We start from the raw sequence: 20,778 nt of genomic DNA on the forward strand, positions 1-20,778 counted from the left end.
AATGCAGCATTAATAAATGAAGGTCACTAGTGGAACATGCCACAGACATTGCCGACCTAATACTGACTAACAACCTTGATTTCTTAGCCATTACGGAGTCTTGGCTGCATGAGGCAGCAGGACCCTTACTCCCCCTAGTTGTCCCGGGCGGTTATACTATAATCAGACAAGATAGAGAAAATGTACGTGGTGGAGGAACTGCCATCATCTCTCAATCCAGTCTCTCTATGAGACTTGCACCTACCCAAAATACACTCTCCTGTGAAACCCTCACAGCTAAACTCCCCCTAACTAATTCCCAGACATTAACCATTCATCTTATCTATAGGCCCCCTGGCCCCATTGGAACATTTTTTTTTTTTTAAACTTTTGTTTATTGGCAAGGGAAGTCAAGACAGGAATAGCATAGTTTACACAGAAATCCACATATTCGCATTATTACAGTCGGGTATTACATCATACATTTCTGAACGGCTCGGGGAGGGGGGAGGGGTGCTGACAACTTAAGAGGAGGGGGGGGGGGCGGCCTCCCCCGTCTTCATGGTAGCGTGTCCAGAGTAACGGTCAAGGGCACTGAGTCCTCAATCTCATCTTTATTGTTCAAATAGGTGCAAAATTCCGTCCATACATTCTTTGGGCGAGATGGTGCTGGCAGAGACCCAATGTACTCCTCCTCACAGGCCTGAACCCAGGTAAGGGCTCTAAGCCACATTTCGAAGGTGGGGGGAGAGCGGCGTTTCCAACATTGTAAGATGCACCGTTTAGCAACCATGGCACCCACGTTCAGGAATTTGGACATTTTTTTAGCGTTCTCCCCTGTCCATATTCCAAACAACAAGGCCTGTGGGACGGGGTCCACGGGGGATCCAATTATCTTTGTGAGCGCTCCCGTTACCCCCAGCCAGAATGCGCCCAGCGCAGCACAGGACCAAAACATGTGCTCATGATCTGCCTCTTCGGAGTCGCACTTCGGGCACCTGTGGGCAGAAGAGCATGTGAAATTCGCTACTCTGAGCGGTGTGTAATACAGTCTGTTGAGTAGCTTATACTGTATGCAACGGAATCGAGCGCTCAGGGAGACTTTGCGTGTGTGCGCGCACATGTTGTTCCACAACTCGTCAGTGATCTCTATTTCCAGCTCCCTGGGCCAGGCTTCCCTTGGTTTTAGGGACGTATTCTCACGCTTAACCAGTTGCATTTTATACAGGGAGGAGACTACACCTTTGCCACCCACGGAATTTGCTATGAATTGGAGTTCGGGTGCGTCAGGGGGCTCATTTGGGTATGATGGCCACATTGCCCGGACCGCCGCTCTCAGCCTGAAGTATTGTAGTAGTTCCAGAGCTGAGTTAGAGTGCCCAGGTTTCCATGTCTGGGGGGTAATGAATTTGCCCTCTGGATACAGGTCTGCGAGTGCGCGGTATCCCAGGGCCTCCCAATGTTGGATGAAATGGTGGTCATGTGTGGGGGAGAGACCTGGGAATTGTCGCAGGGGTAGCCATTTATAGTATGGGCGGTGCCCATCTGTAGGGGTCAAGATCATATTCCATGCCCTGATCGTAGTGGCCACCGGATCTGCAGGGGCGTCAGTTTGGAACGTGTGGTGTAGTAACAGGGTCATTATGTTAGTGCCGTCCCCCGCCAGTTCCTCTAGTTTGACGTGTGAAGGTGGGTTCAGGTGTGCATACCAGTGCGTGGCGTGTTGGGCCTGTGCCGCAATCCAGTACATAGTGAGGTCTGGGGTTGCAAAGCCCCCTTTTTCGTAGGGGGGGGTCATGTGAAGCCACTTTTTTCGGACTGCCCCGGAATGCCAGAGAAATTGGGCACACGCGGCGTGGAGTCTCTTAAAGTACTGCTTCCCGGGCCATACCGGGACGTTAGCGAAGATGTAGAGGAGCTTAGGAACCGCTATCATTTTGATTAGTGACAGTCTGCCTGCGAGAGACAACGGGAGGTTGCGCCACTTGAGCAGTTTGGATTCGACGTGCTCTGCTGTTGCCTCATAGTTGTCTGCCAATAGGGAGGTCTTGGTCTGTGACACTTGCACTCCTAGGTACTTGATGCCTCCCGGTGACCATCGCAGGGGGAATTCACATGTCGGCTGCCGGGTTGCCGCAGTGAGGGGAAATATCTCGGATTTTGAGTAGTTGATGGTAAAGCCTGAGTATGTTCCTATTTTTGTTATGTCACGAATAATTGGGTCGAGATGTGTTGAGGGGTCTCTGACATATAGGAGAACATCATCGGCGTATAATGAAATGATTTCCGGCGTGCCCTGTAGGCGGATACCCTTGCGGGTATGCCTGTGCCTGATGTGATCCGCCATGGGCTCGATGGCGAGCGCAAAAAGGATGGGGGAGAATGGGCAACCTTGTCGGGTGCCCATGTGTAGCACAAAGGGGGGGGAAACAACAGAATTGACCAGCACCTTGGCTCGTGGGTCAGTATACAGGAGTTTAATAAAGGAAAGCATGTTCGGACCTATCCCCATTTTCCCCAGCACCGCCCACAGGTATCTCCAGGAAACCATGTCGAACGCCTTCTGAGCGTCTAGCGTGACTGCCACTGCGTCTGCCTTCGGGTCCATTCTGGACATTATATTGAATAATCGGCGGATGTTAAGTGCAGTGGAGCGGCTCGGGACGAATCCGCTTTGGTCTGCATGGATCATATGGGGCATGAATGGGAGGAATCTATTCGCAATTACTTTGGCAAAAATTTTCATGTCCGTATTGATAAGCGATAGGGGCCTATAGGATCCGCACTCATCTGGGGGTTTCCCTGGTTTGGGAAGGACAATAATTAGGGCTTCCCTTAGGGAGGGAGGGAGAGACTCCGCTAGGAGGGATTCCGTCCAGACACCGTGCAAAATGGGGGCTAGGATGGCGACGTGTTCGCGGTAGAATTCAGCTGTGAGCCCGTCAGGGCCCGGGGCCTTGTTTTTCGGAAGGTCGGAGATCACCTGGACTATCTCGTCCAGGGTGAACGGGCTGTCAAGCTGTTCCCTGGTGCTCCGGGAGATGATGGTCATGGGGATGTGTTCCAGCATGTCGTCTAGGTCTTGTGTGTTGTGTTCCGGCTGGGGCCCATAGAGCTTGGCATAGAAGCCAGAGAAGATATCAGATATGGCCTGGTCCGACCAATGCCGCTCGTTATGCTCGTCTAGGATGCTGTCTATTCGGGATTTGCCACTTTCCGCCCGCACCAGTCTGGCCAGGGTCCTGCCAGGTCTGTCACCTACGCCGTAACGGCGGGCGGCCACGGGTCGGGCTAAATACCGCAGTTCACTCTGGGCGTGAGATTCAAACGTTTCTAATTCCTTTCTGATTTTTGCAAGGGTGGCTGGAGTTGGGGCGGAGGTGTGTTGTTGTTCAAGCGTTTTGAGCTTCGCTTCGGAGCTGTGTAGGGCTTGCCTTATAGCTTTGAGAACCCCGGCCTCCCTCGAGATACACATCCCCCTGATGTAAACCTTAAATGCTTCCCAACGGGTCCCCTCCGTTGTATCCTGCGTGTTGTTGTTTTCAAAGAAAGTATTTATGTCAGACAATATCTCGGCCTTGAAGACAATATCAGCCAAGGCCTCCGATTTAAACCGCCAGGCGGGCCGGGCGGTCATAGCGCTGCCCAGTTGGATCTGCAACAGCACGGGGGAATGATCGGAGAGTGTGCGGGGGAGTATCCTGATATCTAGCACCCTGCCCACACGGCAACCCGACAACAAGAACATGTCTATACGGGAAGAGCTGTCATGCACTGTGGAGTAAAAGGTGTAATCTCTAACCCGGGGGTGGAGCGTTCTCCACACATCATATAGGTTCAGGGAGTTCATGTGTGTAAGGAGCCGCCTGGCAACTCGGGGCACCACCCTGCGGGTCGAGGTTGTCCTGTCCATGTCATTATTGAGTATGAGATTCATGTCCCCACCCCATATAATGGGCACCGCCACATATTTCATGACAATGGCCATTACGGCGTCTATAAATTCGGGGGAGTCGGTGTTGGGACCATACGAATTCACAAGTAGGCATTCCTCACCCGCTAGGGTGCAATGGAGGATCACATACCTGCCTCCCGTATCGATGTGGGTTGCATGGAGTTTAAATTGTATAGATTTGTGAATGAGTGTTAGGACTCCTCTGGATTGGGTGGAAAATTGGGTATAAAATCTATTGGGGCCCCAGGACGGTGCAAGATTGGATGATAGGAGTTTCTGGGCGTGTGTTTCCTGTAGCAGGAGTACTGTGATACCGTGTCTTTGTGCGTACGCCGTGATCCTACGGGACTTTGTAAAGTTTGTCAGTCCCCGAATATTCCATGTCATTATTTTGAGAGCCATGTTGACATTTTATGGGACATCCCAACTGTAAGTGCAAGAGGATCTGTGTCTGATTGCCATGAGATGTGCATCTGTGGTATTGTCATGCATCAGTACAAACCCAGTCATCACCTTCCTGCCATTTTTCTTATAACTTCCCGCAACTTCCCCACCCCCCTCCCTCACCGCCCAGGCAGAGCCAGCAGTGTAACAACACCCACCCCCGGTATAACCAACCACGTGCCATTTCAAGTTAGGCAACGCTTCACCAACAGCCCAACAGGGGCTAAACCATAAACTCTTCGTCACAAGCGGTATTGCAGCTGCAGTGGGGGCTACCGCTGCCGACGACCCACATTTTTTGACACATATCACGATGGTACATCATAAGTATTCTACACGGCTGTTGAAACAAAGGGTTACAAGGAAAGCAAGTGTGTACTTAGGTCCCAAAGTCTGCGTTGTTGTCGGAGTGGTTTGGTGCCTAGTCGCTAGGCTGGGGTGACAAGGTTCAGGACCAGGGGTGTCATCCTGATCTCGAGTCGCGGTGGCGCACCTCTCTCCGGCATATAGCGTGAATGGAACCCTCAGGTCTAACGGGCAGGGTCTGGGATTCAAACATCGTTCACCGGTTCTTCCATTTGGTCCACTGGCGGGATTTGCGCCTCGATAAATTTGACTGCTTCATCTGGGACGGTGAAAAAGTATATTTTGTTACGGTGAGTGAATTTTAGGCGCGCCGGGAAGAGCATAGCATATTCAATTTTTCTATCTCTCAACATCTTTTTGACTCCTCCAAATTGGCGACGTTCCATTTGTACTCCCACGGAGAAATCGGGGAAGATTCTGATTGTTTGGGAGTCCAGCCTTAGTTCCCCCTTCTCTCTAGCCAGGCGCAATATGTGGTCTCTGTCTTTGTAGCTGAGCAATTTTGCGATTATTGGTCTGGGAAAGTCTCCGGGCTTGGGTCGTGGGGCCAGTGATCGATGCGCCCTCTCCACCGTGAAGAATGGTGATAGCTCAGGGTTGCCAAGTAGGTTCCTGAGTAGCTGCTCGACCGCTAGTTCCATACGCCCTTTTAGCGCAGCTTCGGGAACCCCGACAATGCGGATATTGTTTCTTCGCGACCTCGATTCGAGGTCGTCGCACTTGGCTTTGACATGTTTCATGTCCCGGACGAGTCCTGCAACTGTGTCTTGTAGTGTGTGGACGTTGTCCTCATTTGTCCCTATTCTTTGTTCCGCCTCCGTGATCTTTGCGCCATGTTGGTCCAGTTTGGCCTTCAGGGAGGCCACGTTGGCGTTAATATCGTCCAGTTTTTCGTGGAACGCTGCAAAGTTTTTTGCCATGGACTCCATCATTGCCGTCAGGTCGGGCTGTGGTGGATCCGGCTGGGTCTCATTGTCTTCTTGTATGGTGGACGAGGATGCCTGGTCCGGCCTGGGCGCCGCCCTGGCGAACTTGTCCATAGCTCCTGTCTTGTTTGCTCCCCGCGCTCTGTTCGACATCCCTATCTCGGATGGGCGGGTTAGTAGCGGAATTACAGTGACAGGGGTGGCAGCCGGCTAGTAATTTGGCAAGTATTTGGGGTGCCGAATGTCACAGGTGTTGCCCCAGTCCGTGTTTTTGTAGAGAGAGGTTGGCCAGGGGGGCCCGTAGGGTGCAGTTGGAGGGAATGGTGGTCTCCAGGCAGGCTAGTGTTGTGCCCGGCGGTGTTCAGGGCTTGCTGGGGTAAAGTCCATGAGTGGGCAGTTCGTGGGGTCCTCTGGGCGGGGGGTCGTGCTGCCGGAGTCGCTAGTGGTGGGTGCCCGTAGTGTTGTTGTGGGCCGGGAGCCTCCACAGGGCGCTTCAGGGCTCGCGGGCTGTCCCTGCGCCGTTCCCCGCCTCCGGATGAGCGAGGAGGGGGTCCAGTTCCCGTATCGCGGAGGGCTGCAGCCAGCGGGGTCCGGGATTGCCAGAGGCCGCTGCCGCACCCGGAGGGCAGGACAATCGAGGTGAGGGGGAGGGAGCGAGCCGCAGCCGCCTAGGAGGTGACGCCGGGCTTGGGGGAGCCCCGGCGAGGTAGCGGGTGGCTGGCGGCCCGCTCGACCGTCCCCAGGCACTCACCTTTCACGCCCACGGTCCGTGGGTTTAGCGGCCCAAGGCGGCGGCCCGGCAGGAGCTCTCCTAGCGGCCCGACTCTTCGGCGCACTCGGATGACCAGGCACTCCGTCCTCGCCCCCCGTCAGCACAGGCCCGGCCGGCGCCGTCGGTCGTATCTCGGATGGCGGGATTTCGACGGCGTACGCCCCGCAGCTAGGGGAATCAGCTGGTACTGTTGTCGGGGTCGGTGATGTGCGGATTCCACCGTTTTTTTTTCGCTCGTTGTCTGTGGGTCTCGGAGCTCCGTAGCTAGGCGGCCATCTTGTCGGCGGCTCAACAGCGCCCCCCCCCATTGGAACATTTGAGGAGGATATCCACACTCTTCTATCCCATAACCTTAAAACCAAGTCTCAAATACTAGTCTTGGGAGACTTCAACTTGGGCTTCAACGACCCATTAGACAAGCATGCCACCACCATTGCTTATACACTATCTGAACTAGGCCTATCCCAAAAAATGTGCGAGCCCACCCATACCAAAGGAAGAACCCTCGACTGGGTGGTGGAATACGATTGCACGGTTAATTTCACCTCCAACATGCCCTGTGCCTGGACAGACCACTCTCTCCTGTCTTTCTAACTCCTTACCACTAGACCACTCATGTCAATAACACCTACTGCTCCTCCCTGTCTCACTAGAAACATAATAAATATAACTAGGGATAAAGTGATCCCAGCTATCCTGCCTACCCTCAACCTGCTTGAAGACAACCTTGACCCAGACACCCTTGTCAAGGAATATAATAAAATTATGCTAACCACACTTGATACCATTGCACCCCTTAAACTTAGACCTAGCAAGCCGAAAGCACATCTGAACAAATGGTTCATGCCTCAACTCAAAGACCTTAGACACCTAAAAAGGAGCTGTTCAAATACATGAAGACTTCTCCCATCCACATCCAATAAAATTAAACTTACCGAAATCTCATCCCAATACAAAAAGGAAATCTTCCTTGCTAAACGCAATTCCTGCAACAAACGCATCTCTAGTGCTAATTCTAGTACTAAAGAATTGTTCTCCATCACCCCCGAAATTTGTACCATGGACATAACGTGGTGCTCTGACATACAACAGGCCCTCTCTAATAAAGTGACCACCCTTCAAAATAAAATATCACCAAAAAAACAATCCCTTAACCACCCACCTAACCATAGTCCTCCGAATGTCCCCTCGAAGGAAACATTGGCTAACTCGTCCTCCGATTCAATTTCACCGAAATATCTATCCTTGAGGCTGAGAAAGTAATCTTTTCACTCAAGCCTTCTACCTGTCAGGGAGACCTCTGCCCTGCTCAGCTCATAAAAGACGCTGCAAGAGATCTTGCCCCTTTCATAGCCAAACTGATTAATGCATCATTTACATCTACCACCGTCCCTTCCAATCTCAAACAATCATGGGTGCTCCCAATACTAAAAAATAAACGTTATATCCGCTCATACCCACCAACTATCGCCCCATTAGAACTGTACCCTTCCTGCTCAAGATCCTTGATAAAGTTGCATATCTCCAGATTCAAACATTTCTGAACTCTCATAAAATCCTAGGAGCACGTCAATCAGACTTCCGTTCCCAACACGGAACAGAGACTGCCCTTACTGACTTGAAGGCACAGGTTGATGAGCTGAGAGACAGGGGGAAACAGCACTCCTTCTACTTCTTGACCTCTCAGCTGCATTTGACCTGGTGGATCACAAGGTTTTATGCAGACACCTGGACTCAGCTGCCAACTTTTCGAAAGCGGCTACAATATGGATTGAGACCTTCTTGAGCGACAGAACCATGAGGGTTTTTGCTCCTTCAGCGGCAGCAGACCCCATTCCTATCATGTGTGGTGTCCCCCAGGGGTCTTGTGTCTCCCCCACTCTAGACCACATATTTACCAAGCCCCTCTTCGATGAGCTGGACTGTCATGGTATCACCTACACTAACTATGCAGATGATACCCAGATTCTCCTCCCACTTTCCGGGGATTATGGCGAGGATTTGGCCTTGGTGAATAGGGTGTATCTCATCATCCAGGCATGGATGGCCACTCATGGTGTATGCCTGAATGATGAAAAAACGGAACTCATCATTTTAGGTACCCACACCAACCTGAAAAAACTAGGACAGGATTACTCATCCTTCATCATTGATGGTTATCTTATTAAGGTAGCCCAGGAGGTAAAAAATGTTGGTCTCTACCTCGACGCCACCCTCTCCCTAGCTAAACAAGTCAACGCCTTGGCCTCTGCCACAGCCTACACATGTAAGCTAATTCGATCTGGCAAACCCTTTCTCTCAGAAGATAATTGCATTACCCTACAAGAGCCCTGATCTTATCTAGGCTCGACTATCTCAATGCACTATCAATTGGTGCCAACAAATCTATCCTCCAAAACATCCAAATCCTTCAAAATAACGCCCTAAGAGTGGCTCTTGGCGTGCCTAAAAGATCCCACATCTCAGCGATAAGGCGCCAAAACAACTGGCTCTCTACCCTCAACAAGATTCATTTAAAAACAGCCTCCTTGACACATAAGGCATTGAATAATGCTGCCCCTTGTTCCCTCACAAACAGATTTCAAAGAAGAACATTCACTAGACCCACAAGACTCATCAATACCAACTGCATCACTATCCCTAGATTTAGGCTATCCAAGGTTGGTGGCAACAGCTTCCAGGTCAAAGCTGCCCAACTTTGGAACTCCCTATCACACCACATTAGAGAAGATCAATCCTATCCAAAATTCAGACTAAGCTACATCAATTGGCTTAAGTCGAACGACATCTAATTGCCTACTCTTATGTATCCTTTAGCCGGGATCACACTCCGGCACCACTAATGTATATTGGCTGTATATTTGCTAAAAACTGCATATTTTATATATATGTACTTTGCTTTGCCTGTATCGTGCACTAAACTGCAATCACTGTACCTGTATACACTGCATATTCCACTATGCGTTATCTTGTTTTATACTGTTCTGCCAATTATGTAACCTGTTCATCAAGCTTTGCATTATCTGTATTGTTGCGCCCTGATACCTTTGGGTCTGGTGCGCATTATAAATGAATAAACTAAACTTGTGCATACAAATCAGAGGCACATACAGGGAAACTAAAGTAAGAAAGAAAGAAACAGCATCATCAGAAAAATGTTAATAACATTAAAGTTTATCTTCATGTATATAAATGAATTGTGTGTTTGAGGCCTGCTTATTTCCCCATGTGTGCACCATTAGCTGAGACTAAACTCTAAGGAACGTACTTTAAGAACATATGATATGGTTAACGTCTAGATATATATCACCTTTTCAATTTTAATAATCCAACTGTCAGTGAACAAAACTACCTGGCCAATATATGTCAGTGAACAAAAACAAGTGGCCCAGATATGTGATGTCATCAGTGATGTCATCAATGACATTTGTGATGTTATTTTTGATTTCTTGGGTGTTAGTCTTAGCAGTGCACGGTGGTGGTGCGAGTTATGGTTGCTTAGCTTAAGATAACTGGCGAATTTCTGAGGTTTTTTGGTTTTACTTGTAACCATAACGTCCCTTTAACTACGTTTTTTTCAATGAATTTCATAGGTTTTTATTAGTGCAACTTAACCATAACATCCCTTTTAACAACTTTTTTTCATTGATATAATATATAGGTATATATGTTCCCTTAACCAATCCCTCCCTTCAATAGGTTTTTAAGTTTGCCACGTAGGATGATGTCATAGATGACACACATTGAGGTAAAAAAACTTTCTGTAATCAAAATTGAAATGTGAGCGTGTGGACTACAGTCTGATGTTCGCCAGATTGCCCTACTTTATTTGAGCTTGACAATAAAGTAGTACTTTGCCATGTTCTTTGAGTCTGTCCGGTTATTTGGACCTGAGATCATTATTGGTAATTCCATCTAGCACATGAGACGCTTCAAGGTGCTAGAGGACAATATATTAGACTGTCCCTTAGCAGTAATTGTCAGCATGGTAATGCAGTAGCTGCGATGTGGTGTGATGTCAGTTGTAGTGCATACAGAGTTTGTGTTCAGCTGCCTTGTATTGTTACCCCATCTAAGGCTGAGTGACATTCCGGTTGGAATATCTGTGAGTTATTAATGGTCAGCTGGAAGGCAGAGCCCGGCCAATTGCCTATACTTTGCAGGTCCTGAGTTCACGCCGTGGCATGTGTGAGCTGACCTAGCGTAGCCTAGCATTGCATACTAAATCCTAACACAAGGTAAAAAGAGATAGCAAGGCATGGCAAGACTGTAAATGCATAAACAGGAATAAAAATGCATAAAAGACTTACAAATACGCAACACTGCATTCACCTCAAACTCCTCCAATTCACGTATGTGGTCATCATATGTAAGGTATAGCTCCACATGTCCAAGTGCTTCCAACATGTCCAGTGCAACCTCAGATACCCAAGCACTGTCCTTCTATGCCAGGTAAAGTCACCTGTGTCCAGATACAATCATCATTTGTAAAGCACAACCTGGCAGGCCCAGGAGCTGTCATCATATGTCAAGTGCAACCTCAAATTCCATAATATAGCCTTTTACTGCCATATGCTGGGTACAGTCCTCTTATGCAAGATAGGCCATGCCCATGTGCTGCATCATATACCAAGGACAGGCTCAAAGGCACAGGCACTATCATCTTATGTGGGATACTGCAGAGCAGTCATATGTAAGGCTCAAAGTTACAGGTATAGGTGCTGCCATCCTATGCCAAGTGCAGCCTAGAATGTCCCAGTACTGTCACCTTATGCCAGTTAATGCCCACTATCGATGTATAGTCACCATGTGTAAGGCATAGCCTCACGGGCAGTGGTGTTGCCATAATTTATGAAGTGCAGCCTTAAATGTCCCAGTCCTGCCATATCATACCAGTCAGGGCCAGCCTTTGCATCAGGCAGCCCAGGCGGCTGCCTGACGTCAGTCAGGCTCCAGGGGGCGCTGCACTAGCAGTCCACAGTGCCACTGCTAGAATACACGTGTAACACATTCGTTTCCTAACATTATAAAAATGAATGTGCCTGTTCATTTGTATAATGTTAGGAACGAACGTGTTACATGTGTATTCTACCACTGGCACTGCTGCAGGCTGTGGCCTCAGCCAGGGCAGTTTCTAGTCCATTTGGTGCCTAGGGCAAAACACTAGGAATGTGCCCCCGCCCGCACACCATCCCATGCGCCACTCCCACCGCACCCCGCGCACCACTCCTGCTGCACCCAGCGCACCACTCCCACCGCACCCCGCGCACCACTCCCACTGCACCCTGTGCGCCATTTCCAAACTACACCATTAAGGAACTCCTACTCAAAGTCAAACAGTCCGTCACACAAGGAATGAATTGCCATTTGCAACAGTGGGCCACTTTTTCACTGGTGCCGAAGACAATTTTATGCCCCAGTCCCACTTAGGCTGCAGATAATGAGGACTGGGCACACCAAGAGACCATGAATATGGCATAGGATGCAGTATATACAACCAACAAAGAACACAAGATGCTGAAGGGGGTTTGGAGGCAACCTAAGCCAAAAGGGCAATGACAAGCAGACACCTGAACCCAATAAACAATTACTTTAACATTCTTTGAATGGGAATCAAGTGTATGCTTTGATACAGTAAAGTCTTGACTGTTGTAAGGATACATGGACCAGGATTATTTATTTATTCATGCAATGTTTGTCGGGTACCTGCATATTTATTTATTTATGCAATGTGTGTCGGATACAGGTATCCGATTATCCGTCTCCATGTACCTGACAAACATTTAAATAAATAAATAAACAGGTTCGTGGCTTAAAGAATATTTACTCAGCAACACTGGTCAAAACTATTATCCGCATAGTGAAGTAACTCATTACCAGTGCCATGGAAGTGGTTTAAAGTGTTATTGATATAGTTTGGAAAAGAAGCGGCATGAAAGAAATAGCGCTGCTTTAAACTATTATTTTGGCCATTTTCTGGGCTTGCAGGGATGCAAGCCCAGAAAATGGCCAAAATAAAACGGGTCTCCGTTTTTACTGTGTCGGGGCCCACGGTGCGTCCCTGCAAGGCACGCCCACTCCCCACAGCCCACTGCACCTCCCCTCCCATCTCAATGCCTGCCTCTGACTTCTGTAATGTCACGTAGTACTTTTATACTACGTGATATTACAGTCGGAAGGAGCAGCGCCAGCACCTGACCTGCGGAACTTTCCCCACATCAATGCGCCGCCGCACAAACTGGGGAATTCCATCCCCTCCAGAGGCTCCAGGGTGGGGGAAATTGCGCCCCCCAGGGCTATTGCGCCCCGGGCAGTTGCCCACCTCGCCAGGGCCAAGAAACGGACCTGGCCTTGGCCCTCAGGCAGGGCAGGGTAATTGGCAAATAAATTTGCAACATTTGTTGCTTTATTACCTTCCCCCGGCCCAGGGTGGCGCCGTGTGGTGTGCCCTCCTCAAGGCTATGGGCGTGCACTGACACTGAAGTGTGGATCGATTGGTGCTTGCTGGTGTTGTCGGCCCCGGCCATTACAGAAAAGAGGAGCGATTGGGTCACTAAATCCTGAAGTTGTTCACATCACAAGCACACGCTGCCAAGCAGCAGCAGAATCAGCAAATACAAACAGTTGCCGCATCCTGTCCTCGCTGGCCTTGTTTCAGGAAATCCGGCAGTAACTACAGCCTGCCGAGGCAAGTACACAGGTGAGGCCTATTGCTGCATAGGTGTTTTATTTATTTTAAAATGGTATTGCGGAGATGACTGGGCCAACCAAGAACGGCCTCTGGCGGCCACAAAGCTAGACACTTTTGGCAAGGCTCAAGTAGTCATGAAAAAGGAAGCGAGCACTGGTGGGTGACTCTCCTCAGGAGATCAAAAGGCCGGTTCTCGGAAGACCTGGGCAGAGTGTCACCGTCAGCAGATCTTAGACAGTTGCAAGTTCCAGCGGGGGTTGGATTGGTCCGTTCGTTGGCTATTTGGCCCGCAGCTGGGCCAAAATCGCTTCGAGGGCGAGGTCCTGGGGGCCGGTACCACGCTTGGGCCAGTTTGGGGGTTACTACGGCCTCCCCTAGTTCCCGCTCCCGAGCATATTGTTCATCGTTCCCTCTTTCCTGGGCATGCACTGCTGACTTTATTTTAGTGCAAGAGTTTCATACATTTCACTGTTCGCTCAGACTTGTTTTATACTCTTCTTTGTCGTTGTGCTTCTTTTGTTTGGAATAGCAACCACGCTAGTCTAACGAGATAAACAAACACCTACACAAACGCGCCTTTTTGTATGATGTGAAGGATGGATGCAGGCGCTGGACCAAAAGCTGAGCAAAGTCTGCACAGCATCTGGCTTGGGAAAGCGACTCAGCAACTACAGTAGAAACCGTCTCCATGGACGGTTTGCCCGTATTCCGTATAATGCAAATCCCCAGACTTGCAGGATGCATGCTTCACTTTCTTTGTTCCATTGGGGGCAACATGCTGTAGCATCAATTCATGGCCTTTAAAATACCCCACACGGTGCAGCTTCCAATCTCCTTTAACACAAACGCTGGGAAATGGCCATGACTAGCTAACGCCACATTAATCAAAGCCAGGTCTCTAAAGAATGGTTCAAGTGTTGGGGAATCACCTACTCACACTTTGTCGTGTGACCAACCTGTGCGCAAAAGGTGTTTCAGAGCGTGGGGCTCTTGATGCCACCCATTTCTGCATTTGATACACCAGCAGCTAAACACACCCTGGGGAGGCTGCTCCTTCTGCATAGTCCATTTCTCTCCCAAGCTTGGCACAATGTTCTTTACCATAATAGAGAATGTGAAAAAGCGCAGGGCTGCAAGGCTGGGGGGTGAGGGTGGAGGGCAAAGTGCACTACTCTTGGGGTACACTGGAGATGCTTCCTCTGACAACCGCAGTACTCCAAGTCCCTTGAAATGAAATTTGTCTACACACTGCACAATGTGCAGGGGCCGCTGTTATTCAAGCACATGCGACTAGTAATTTGCAAAAAGTAAACTTAATGAGTCCCAAGAAAAGGTTGCCTTCCACCCTTTAAGAATTTGATTGTTTTTGTTTTTATGTTGGGATGGTCGACATCGTTTTTCTTTGCGATCTTTCAATTTCATGGTGCTGTCGGGAGCTAAAATGAGTGATCATGAAGGAAAAATTTAAGAATTTTGAGAGTTCACGAGCATGAGCGAAATAAACCCCAATACTCAAACTGCCATTTTTCTGCCACGGTAATGCACTGTAGTGTGTTTCAATGTAAAGTCCACATTGTAATGTCATAATTTTAGAACGCCACCTCCCCAACATTAACATTGGGAGCTATGTTGAATTGTACATGCATGTCAACTCTCTGCATATGTTTAAAGTAGACTTTACCACTCACATGGAGAAGTGATGACATGCATTACTTACCGTAAAAGCATTTCTGATGATTGTATCTTCTTAGATTCACATGCTGTGCATATGGTCCGACATCCAGTGGTAACTGCGGAGTATTGCATCTTGTCTTTCGGGGGACCGAAAGGGGAAGAAAGGGGACGTCGGCACAGGCGTGTCTGAAACACTATCCCTATCGTGACGCGTGTAGTACCCAAAATCCCTCACACGCCGAGGTCCCTCCGATCGTATTTTTTCTGCAATGAGGGAGCCCAAGGCTATAGTGAGTGAGTACATGAAGAGAGAAAGTAGTAAGAAGTCTATGTTCCTTCCACCCCGAGCGGGGAGGTAGGCAGGGCGTATGTGAATCTAAGCAGATACAATCATCAGAAATGCTTTTACGGTAAGTAATGCATGTCTTCTGATGCTTGTTAATCTGCTTAGAATCACATGCTGTGCATAGACTAGCGAGCAGTACCCGGAGTTGGAGGTGGGTTGTGAGAAGGAACAGTAGAAAAAAGTACTGCTTGTCCCACCTGAGAATCAGACCTAGAGTGTCTAGGCAATAGTCTTTTGTAAAGGTGTGTACAGAACTCCAGGTTGCCGCTTTGCAAATGGACTCTAGGGGAACATTTGCAATGAATGCTGTGGATGCCCCAGTGCCTCGAGTAGAATGTGCTCTAGGCTTGAAGCGCCGTTCTCTCTTTGCCAGAGTGTAACATAGTGTGATGTATTTGACAATCCACCTTGATATTGCTGATTTAGAAACAGGGTCCCCTTCTCTACCAGCTGCCACTGAAACAAATAATTGTTTAGTTTTCCTCAGTGGTTTAGTTCTATCCATGTAGAACATGACTGCCCTGCGCACATCTAGTGTGTGAAGGCTTCTTTCGGCCATGTTAGTAGGTCTCTGGAAGAACGTGGGTAGTTCGATTGACTGGTTCACATGGAACTTCGAAATGAATTTCGGCGCAAATCTGGGATGTGTGCGCAGAACTACTTTATCTTTGTGGACTGTAACAAAGGGGTCCAAAACTGAGAGGGCCTGTAGTTCGCTAACTCTTCTGATAGAAGTGAAAGCTACTAGAAAGGCTGTCTTGTAAGTCAGATCGTTCAGACTAGCTTTATGCATAGGCTCAAAAGGGGGGTCCCATGAGCCTAGTTAAAACCACATTTAGATCCCACCCAGGGGCTGGGTGAGTGATGGTGGGGATACATTCTTTTATCCCCTTCCATAAAGGCTTTAATCACAGGTATTTTCCACCATGACACCTTCTGCTGTGACGTGGTGTAGGCTGACAATGCCGCTAGGTGAACCTTTAAGGAATTGAAGACTAACCCAGAGTCCAACAGATGGGTTAGATATAACACAATGTGTGAAGGCGAGCAATCGGTGGGATTGATGCCTTTGGAACGGCACCAGATGACAAAACGTTTCCATTTGCTGGCCTAGCAATAACGTGTGTTAGGCTTTCTTGCCTCCCTCAGTATGTCCATGCATCTCTGAGGGAGTTGCAGATGTCCAAACTCTATGACCTCAGGAGCCATGCTGCTAAATTCAGAGTTTGTGAGCATGGGTGCAGAGTCTCCCCCCTGTCCTGGGACAACATGTTGTACGGGCCGGGCAGCTTGACTGGTGGGGAGAGGGACATTTCCATCAGATGCACGAACCAAGGTTGGCGGGCCCACATGGGAGCCACCAGAATCATGGTTCCTGGTTCATCTTGTGTACTATCTTGTTCAGAAGGGGAGTCGGGGGAAAAGCGTAGACAAATTTCCCCGACCAAGTTATCCAGAGACCGTTCCCCTTGGATCGGTTCTGGGGGTACCTGGAGGCGTAATCTTGGCATTGGGCGTTCTCCTGAGTAACGAACAGGTCGATCTCTGGAAACCCCCATTCTGCAAAGACGTTGGATACAATGTCTTCGTGCAGTCGCCATTCGTACTCTTCTGGCAGAGGAAAATGTCTGCTGAGTACGTATGCCAGAAGATTGAGTTCCCCTGGAACATGTTGGGATATCAGGATCATCGTGTGTTTGAGAGCCCATATCCAGATGTTTTGGGACAGCTTGGATAGCCCTGGAGAGTGAGTGCCCCCCTGTTTGTTCAGGTAATACATTGCTGTTGTGCTGTCGGTTAGGACCAGCACTGTCTTCCCTTGCAGTTGCTCCTGAAAGGCTTTCAATGCTTTGAACACTGCTAGTAGCTCCAGTAGGTTTATATGGTTGGACGCTACCTGAGGGGACCACACTCTGTGCGCTGTCTGCTGAAGCAGGTGAGCCCCCCACCCCGTGAGAGATGCGTCTGTCGTGAGAGTGGCTTCCACTGCAGGGGTGGTGAAGGTTTTCCCCTTCAAGAGGTTCTCCCTCGACCACCACTGCAGAGAGAGAACGAGGGCTGGCGAGACAACTAACAGATCTTCCCATTGTCCGCTGGCCTGACACCACTGGCTGTTGAGCCACTCTTGCATGGGACGCATGCGCAGCCGCGCGTGGGGAACCAAGTATATGCATGACGCCATCATTACTAGCAAATGCATAGCTTTGCGTACCGTTACCTCTCGACTGGCTACATACTGAGGAACCTGAGAGAGTATGTTCTGAACCCTCTCGCTGGAAGGGAAGACTAGACCATCTTCCGTACGAATTAGAGCCCCCAGGAACTGTTTTACTTGGCTGGGGACTAAGCTGGATTTCTTTTCGTTGATAGAAAATCCCAGGTTGAACAGTAGGTCCACTGTTTTTTGGGTGTTCGAAAAACAAACGTCGAACGAGTCCCCCTTGATGAGCCAATCGTCGAGGTAAGGGTAAACTGGAACTAAAAGTCTGCGCAGGTGTGCCGCTGCCACTGCCAGGACCTTGGTAAACACCCTTGGTGCCGAGGCTATGCCGAAGGGGAGTACCTTGAACTGGTAGTGTTTGTCCTGAATCACGAACCTTAGGAATTTTCTGTGCGCTGGCAGCATTGAAATATTAAAGTATGCATCTTTCATATCTAATGTTGTCATGAAGTCCCCCTGTTTTAGCAATGGGATCACCTCTTGCAGTGTTACCATGCAAAACTTCTGGGGCTTTATGAACTTGTTCGCTGGGTGCAGGTCTAGAACAGGATGCATGGTGAGATCCTTTTTGGGTACAAGGAAGTACACTGAATAGATACCCTCGTTTACCTGAAGAATCGGGACGGCTTCTATGGCGTCCTTTCCCAGCAGCGCTTCCACCTCTTGGATCAGGATCTGCAGATGTTCTGGTGAAAGGCGTCGATGTTTCGGCGGTCTGAACTGTGGAGGTCGGGCGAATTCCACGCAGTAACCGTGGGCGACCGTCTTTAAGACCCACTGGTCTGAAGTTATCCCCTCCCATGCCTTGAGGAAGGATGTCAATCGCCCCCCGACCGGGGAGACATGGGAGGGGACCTGGACTTGGTGGTCATTTCTGACCAGCAGTTGCCGCTCCTCTGGAATTGGAGCCTCTGCCTCTATTCTTTCCGTGCTTCTGACCCCTCTGGGTGTAGTAAGTGGGGCTTGCAGCAGGTTGACTTGAGTTGAAGTTGCCCGTGCCGAAGTTGTTTTGAGCAGCACGGGCTTGTCCTCGAAAGGACCGTCGAGAATTACTGCCCCTCTGTGAAGAGGGTTTATGGGAAATCTGGTGCAGCGACTTAATAGTCTTGTGCTCCTTCTTGGCTGTCTCCAACGCATCGTCTACCGCCTTCCCGAAGAGACTGGTCTCTTCGATGGGTTTGTTGATAATAGATGCCTAGGTTTCAGGCCTGAAGCCTGAAATGCACAGCCACGCGTGCCTCTTTAGGAGAGTACCCTGTGCGAGAGACCTGCCTGCTGTCTCTGCGGTGTCCAGGGTATTCTTTACCACATTCTGATTGGCAAGTTTGCCCTCCGAGACAATGGCGAGAAGCTTGGCTCTGGTTGGTTCCGGAACCTCTTGAAGGCCTTCCTGGAGTAGGTTCCATTGCGCGTCGACGTAGCTTGCTAGTAACGTCATGTTATTGTCAATCCGGACGGTATAGGCCGCCACCGACGTAACCCGTTTACCTTAGGCATACAACCTTTTGGACTCCTTGTCCGGGGGTGACTCTCCCCTGCTCTCTTGTGAGTGTTGGTCACCACAAGCGAGTCTGGGATTGCGTGTCCTTTGATATAAAGCGGGTCGGAGCGGGGAGGGTCGGAAAAGTTTTTTGACCCTTGGGTAAACTGCCGTAGACTGAGCGGGTGTGAGTAAGGAAGGGGCCAGCCGTTTCTTTACAGAGCTCAAGAGAGGGATAGACTGGCTTGCCGGAGGCTTTTCATTAATAATGTCGTCCGCGAAATCCTGTTCGGGCAAGGCTTCAAGCGTGGCAATTTTAAAAAATTCTGCTGATTTTTTCAACATGTTGTTGAAAGCCATTTGATCATCCACCGGGGAAGCTTGTCGAATCGGGGTGGATGGGGAGAGTCGAGGCAAACGATATCAGAGTTGTGATCGTCCTGCTGGGTGTCCTCCCAGTTGTCCGTTGCGCCTTGATCTTCCCCATAGTTGTCCAGAAAAGAAGACTCCTCTTCTTCTTTATAGATGTCTCTATACGTGTCCATCTGGACATCTTCTTGATAGTCAACTTGGTGTTGGACATCTAGGTGTTGGATATCTTGTGTTTGAGGGTTAATGTCTACCCGAGCTTTTTTCGGCGGAGGTTGATCAGAAGCCCTGAAAAACTGCTCCAGCCGATCCATACACCCCTCGACTTGCTCCGTGGTCCACTTGGATGACCCAAATGGACCTAGCTGAGTAGGAACCATGTTCTCCGTCCTAAGGCGTTGAGAGGATCTCCTCAGGGTGCTTGAGAGGGGTGCCTGGCTTTCTTCGTAAGAGTCTACGGGATCGTCTTCCCAATCTGTGGAAAACTTTTCGGCGGATTGGCCCATAACTGTGGGCGGAACCGGTACCAGGCCCACCGCCGTAGAAATCCTATTAATGCTCTTACGGATAGTCACCGAATCTTCAGGAGACAACGCCTCCGATGATGTGTCGGCAGTGAAAATGTCTTCCGCGGCTCCAGAAGGGTCAGCGGATGGCTTCTCGGGTAGAGGCCTACTTGTAGTTTTTGGGCCTGTACGGGCCTTGGAAACCTTGGAATCCGTCGAAGTTTCTTGTTCTAAAACTTTGGCGCGTGTAGTTTGGGGAGTAGCGCCCTTGTTATGTTTGTTATGCCCAGTCGTCATGCGCTGCTGCAGATGCGGGAAGGCTTCGGATCAGACCGATCTGTGGGTGCTGCCGAAGTTTCCGGTGGACCTGTTGGCGCTTTGGCCTTCTTCGATGAAGTCGTCGAGGAAAGCGCTTGGGTTGTGTGCTTTGTGCGGTGCGATTGTACCCCCCCGTCACCGGGTGTGGTCCCTGTAGCAAGACCGGAGTCGAGCCTGGAAGGGTCAGGGACGGGCGTGGCGGCCCTAGAATAGTCCGCCGCAAGGTCTATAAAGTCCGCGTTGGACGTTTGGTCATCCGATGTACCCCCATCACTTCGGCTGGTGTCGCGGCAGGGGAGGGAGGCTCCACGCGTGACATACCGTACGCGGCCCACCGCTTCAACCGGCGCTCCTTAAGAGTTTTAGGTTTAAGGAGTTTACACGCCGAACACCGCTTTTCGTCGTGCTCTAGGGGGATACAAGCGTTACAGGACGTGTGCCCATCTTTCCACGGATATCTGACCCCACACACAGGGCAGAATCTAAATGGAGTCCTTTCCATAGCAGAAGGGAAGGGTGACCAGACCAAAAAGGAAAGCAGTGGAAAAGAGGAAAGACATAATAAAAGTATGGCAAACCCCAAACCCAGGTCTGGGGAGAAGGGGCGCCAACAATGCTTCCCGCCTGCGGTGCAATCTGTTGTAAGACCGGCCCTGATACCAGTATTCCTTCCAGTCATGGCATAGCCAACCAATGTAAGGAGAAGCTGCACATGCTCGTCGGGTGCTGTC

General features: G+C 49.7%; 1 protein-coding gene across 1 annotated transcript in view; it reads left to right on the forward strand.

Annotated features, from left to right (window-relative positions):
- MAPK4 (mitogen-activated protein kinase 4) overlaps positions 1–20,778 on the forward strand; it is an 800,432-nt gene that overhangs the window by 720,806 nt on the left and 58,848 nt on the right. The gene's annotated exons all lie outside the window — the stretch shown is intronic.

The sequence above is a fragment of the Ambystoma mexicanum genome, chromosome 6p (genome assembly GCF_040938575.1).
Source record: "Ambystoma mexicanum isolate Mex_15411 chromosome 6p, UKY_AmexF1_1, whole genome shotgun sequence".
In the NCBI taxonomy this organism is placed as follows: domain Eukaryota; kingdom Metazoa; phylum Chordata; class Amphibia; order Caudata; family Ambystomatidae; genus Ambystoma; species Ambystoma mexicanum.